Genomic DNA, 5,489 nt, shown 5'->3' with positions numbered 1-5,489 from the left:
TATGTTGAATATAAATGGTGAAAGTGGACATCCTTGTCTTGTTCCTGATCTTAAGGAAAACATTTTTAGCTTTTCTCCATTTAGTATAATGTTAGTTTTAGGTTTCTCATATATGGCCTTTATTGTGTTCAGATATGTTCCCTCTATTCTCACTTTGCTGATAGTTTTTATTATAAATGGATGTTGAATTTTGTCAAATACTTTTTCTGCATCTATTGATATGATCGTATGATTTTTATATTTCAATTTGTTAATGTGGTATATCACATTAATTGATTTGTGGATATTAAACCAATCTTACATCCCAGGAATAAATCAAAGTTGATCATGACATATGATATTTTTAATGTATTGCTGAATTCGGTTTGCTAATATATTACTGTGGATTTTTGCATCAATGTTCATGAGGGATATTGACCTATAGTTTTATTTTTTGTAATGCCTTTGGTTTTAGAATTGGGATAATGGTGGCCTTGTAAAAAGAGTTAGGGAGCCTTCCCTCCTCTTGAATTTTTTGGAAGTGTTTGAGAATAAGTGTTTATTCTTCTTTGAATGTTTGATAAAATTCATCTATTAAGCCATCCAGTCCAGGACTTTGTTTTTTAGAAGGTTTTTGATTACTGATTCAGTTTTGTTGGTGGTAATTGGTTGGTTCAGATTTTCTGTTCCTTCTTGATTCAGTCTTGGGAGATTGTATGTTTCTAGAAATGTATCAGTTCCTCCAGATTGTCCAATTTGTTGACATATAATTGCTTATAGTATTTTCTAATAATCCTTTGTATTTCTGTGGCATCCATAGTTACTTCTCTTTTTTCATTTGATTTTATTTATTTGGGTTATCTCTCCTTTTTTATTGTTGAGTCTAATTAAATGTTTAATTTTGTTTATTTTTTTAAAGAATCAGCTCTTGGTTTCATTGATCTTTTGTATTATTTTTCTAGACTCTATTTTGTTTATTTCCACTCAGATCATTATTATTTCTTTCTTTCTATTCACTTTGGGTTTTGTTTGCTGTTCTTTTAAGTGTGAGGTTAGGTTTGAGATTTTTCTTTTTTCTTGAGGTAAGCTGTATTGCTATGAGTTTCCCTCTCAGGACTTTTGCTGTGTCCCATAGATTTTGAAAGTAAGTCCTTTTATTGTTCTCATTTTATACATTAAGAAATTAAGATCCATTAAGAAAACGTGGCTTTAAGAAATTAAGTAATTTACTCAGGGTCTGACTCTGAATACATAGGACTAGAATTTGAAGTAATAAATTTTCAGAATATCCTCTCTTAACCATTAACATACACAACCCCATAGCAATCCTAGAAGGTCATTACTGCCATCACCATTTCATAAACCAGGGATGTTATGAAAACCTCACAACATCACAGCCTTAATATCATCCAAGTTAACCAGACTCCAAAGTCTATCTTTCGCTTTATACAACTTCCCTTTTATTTTCCATGTTTATAAGCTACTCCTTGGTTCCAATCAGATATTTTGCATTCGTGGATTAGAAGTTAAAAGGAACTGATAAAAGAGTGGCAATGTGTCAGCTCCACATCATCCACAGTTTTCGTGAGACATCCAAAGTGTATACACTCCTCTTGTGTTGGCACCAACTTTATTTATAAAATCAAACGTGCTAGTTTATTGAACTTCCGCGTAAGAATGTCTTTTTCTACATTACCATCTGGGTTTTCCGGCCATTTAGAAGATGTGGTAGGTCCCTGTTGGACTTTATTTCAAGCTCGCAATTGCTGGGATTTTAAGTTATTGTGTTCATTTAGCTTATGCTGGCCTTACATAAAAAGTGAATTTGTTGTATCAAATAGGAAAGATAAAATAAAAAGGAGAATCAGGTCAAGTCAAACTTTCTCAACATCTGAGTCCAGGCAATGGGATGGTAGATCTTCTGTCCTCTTCTGACTACTGTTGAGTCAATATCCTAGTCTTCTAGTTTGCTCATTGTCTTAAAATTCAGCAAAAAAAAAATCAACAAAGGCTGGGTCTCTGATAACTTCAAATTATATGCATGCCAAGGTACTTTGAAGTTAATGTGGGTGGGTTAGTTTTTTAATATTTATAAATACTTATGATATATAGGTTGGAACTCTGGACTCCATCTAAAAGGAAACAGCGGTCTTTATTGGCTGTACTTGTCAACTTAGTAAGTATAAAAAAGCAAAAAGATATCAAGTTTTAGAAACATGAGATGGACAGAAGCGAAAGAATTCTTTTGATAAATTTAATTCCAAGAGACAGGGTTATAGTCCATGAAGACAGAAGGGTGATACTCAGTTTAGTTCACTGGAGACTGGAAACCAAAATCAGTTTTCTTGGTTATTAAAAAATGTGTTTCATTAGTATAGCAAGGAAAAATACATTCAAGCACTTTGTGTTATACATGAAGAGTCTCAAGGGGGAAAATAATAATACAAATATAAAACCAAATTGCTATTAATGAAGACAAACTTCAGTGCTATATCTCTGACCACTTTTCCCTTGTACTCTAACTATAGCCTTGATAAACTGCTTGATATTCCATCTTCCTAGAATAGTCTACTTGTCTTGCATACATGCACACACACGCACACACACGCACACACACACGCACTCTCTCTCTCTCTCTCTCTCTCTCTCTCTCTTTCTCTCTCTTTCTCTCTCTGTCTATTACCTTTCTCCTAGCTATATCCTTTAGGTCTTAGCTTAGATGTTATTTCTTCCAGGAAATCTACTGCAATATCCCTAAGACCATATAAAGTACCATCTTTAATACCCTAAACTACTGGGGTAGTAAGGGTCACTCCATACAGAATTGCTCTTCTTCCATTTACCTCTAAGTTTTTTGATGATAGGAATTTACTGTGCCTTTATTGTATCCTTAGGGATTAGCATAATGCCTGCCACAAATTATGTAGACAATCTATAGAAATTTGTCGAATGAATGCAAACATTTTGCAATGGAGACAGCAAGTACTATCGACATCAGGGTTTCAAGACATATTCTTTTCTAAACTACATTTCCTAGGATAAAACTAGTTTCAATTATTGCAAAGAGCTATTAAGTTGGATATGCAGATATTATTGCTTGCCTGTTGTGGTAACTATTAAAGCTAATCACAAGTATACTGCTTCTCTCCTTTACTTAATGAAATGTGAGAAGTGATATGTGTCACTTCCAGGTGGAAGCTTTAGGAGCTGGCGCATGATTCCCCATGTCCACTTCTCCAACCATGGAAGCATGTGTTGAATAAGAGCATCAGTCAGAATGAGTCCCTGAGTGAGGCAGTATGAAAAAATTCTCCAGCTGACCCCAATGAACATATGGTGAAATCAAGAAATAAATCTCTAATATTGCAGCACAACAGACTCAGTTTGGCTGACTCACTTAGAGAACAGCTACTTCCACCATCTCTTCTTTCTTGCTATCAAAACTTGCATCTTCTCTAGAGGTAGAAAATACCAAATATTATCTTTTTTCAGCATTTCTTGAAGCTGCGAGACACAATTCTGGACAAGAAAATATAAGGGAAATTCTACTTGTGTTTCTACTATTTTCTACCTTCTACAAAAAAGAAAAGGTTTGAAGAGAACTCTCTTCTTCCTTTTTGCTGCTGCATGTAATTGTATGAAGATACAATATAGCCTGAGGAAATATACACTATAATATACAATATAGACTAAGAGGAAAAGACTAAGAATTAAAGTTGATAAGTTAAGAAAAAGCCAGTGACATCAATGAGTGGCTACACTAAACTTGAATTTGTCACCTCAAGAATTATTACTATGGCAGACTGTAAATATTTTTAGTGTTTGGACTCCTGTTGACCAGGAATATTTTGTTACTTACAGCTGCCTGCACTCTAATTAGCAGTATGGAGAATATGCCAATTTCCCTCTCTGGCATACTATACTACATGAAATTCCAAAAGCAGGTACAAACCATCAGGTTAGACTGGGATACCCAGGAATCAAAAACATTTGGAAGAACTGAAAATATGAAAGAATCATCTAACGCCAAAATCTTTTTGCTAAAGATGAAATCCATGCTAATATTAGAAAAAGACATATGCATGCTCATACTGGAGGAGAAGCATTAAGAGGGTAAATGGGGAAAAGATATTTAGAAGTATATTCATTCTTGGCTTTTTTGTTCAGAATTAGCTCATAAAACAATTTTTCAATTAATCACATACCTAGAAAACTCTCAGTTGCCCTAGTAGTAATAAATGCCAACCATATGTATTTTGTCAGCAGTAAATCTGTGGAGGGCAGGAAGGAACTGATGAAGTGGTTCCCTTATGTTTGGGTGGTTACTTACAAAGGTCATTTATACCATTTTCCAACCTGATTTACATGGAATGGAATCCATCACCATTTGTTCCACCTCTTAAAAAGAAAAAAAAAGTGTTCATTTGTCTATATCATCTGTCATTAGAAAATACTTTCCCAAGTGTAATTATTAATTTATTATTAAACATTCTATTGAATATTGATAATTTACATAATACTCATTGAAAAATATAGAAGGATCATTCAGTACTTTTTGAAGAAGTCACAGCATCCTTAAAATTTAGAGAGAGTACAACAAATAAAACTCAGACACTTTGAAATCAGAAGGAAAATCTTCTCCAAAACAATTCTCTCACCAACCCAATCCCCTTTTCTCTACATTCTCCACTAATTTCAGGAGTTTTCTCCAATGAGCCACTCATAGCAGCAGCCATAGACACAGACTGTATCTATGTTTTTATATTAACATATCAGATCAGCCTCTTCGTGGGATTCTTTGTGCTCCAGTGAATATAATGCAGGGATCTTGTCTTATTTTTGTATAAAAACTGTAGAAATGGAACTGCATGAGCTGGAAGAGATGGCAGCTAGTGAGGAAACAGGTTTCTGTGGGTTATTTGGGGCAAAGAGCACTGGTGGAGAGGGGGTGGGGTGCAGAAGGATCATCAGCAGGCAATACAATGGCTGCCTTGACACAGCTGCAAGTAAACAATAAGGTATTGTTTCAATGAGGAGCTTGAAGGTGGTGGAAAAAGCTTCAATGAGGAGCATGAAGGTGGTGGAAAATCATTTGAAAAATTTTCTGAGTCATGAGAAATACTCTTTAAAATTATATCATGAGTTCTATTGTAACTTATGTGTCTGAGATCAATTACTTTCAGAATTACTTGTTCTTTCAGGCCTCTGAACTTTCTCACTAAATACTGTGAGGTCATTAGGAAAAAATGATCACTACACCTTTTGGAATTCTGATTAGCTAATTTCCAGCTATTAGTTTCCACAGAAACAGCCTGAGTAAAGATTCATCAAAAAGTGTTCCAGGTTCATTCTAGTGCAATACAGCATGTCTAAGTGTTACATAAGTGGATGTTAATATTATCATTATTAATATCATACTATTTTCAAACTTTAAAGTTTGTTTTTGAAATAAAGGTTGATTTTTCCTTAAAATGCTAAATCTTTCACACACTTACAAAAGCATGACTTGG

The sequence above is a fragment of the Pteropus vampyrus genome, unplaced genomic scaffold (assembly GCF_000151845.1).
Source record: "Pteropus vampyrus isolate Shadow unplaced genomic scaffold, Pvam_2.0 Scaffold68, whole genome shotgun sequence".
In the NCBI taxonomy this organism is placed as follows: Eukaryota; Metazoa; Chordata; class Mammalia; order Chiroptera; family Pteropodidae; genus Pteropus; species Pteropus vampyrus.
Note: the sequence above shows the minus strand (reverse complement) of the source record.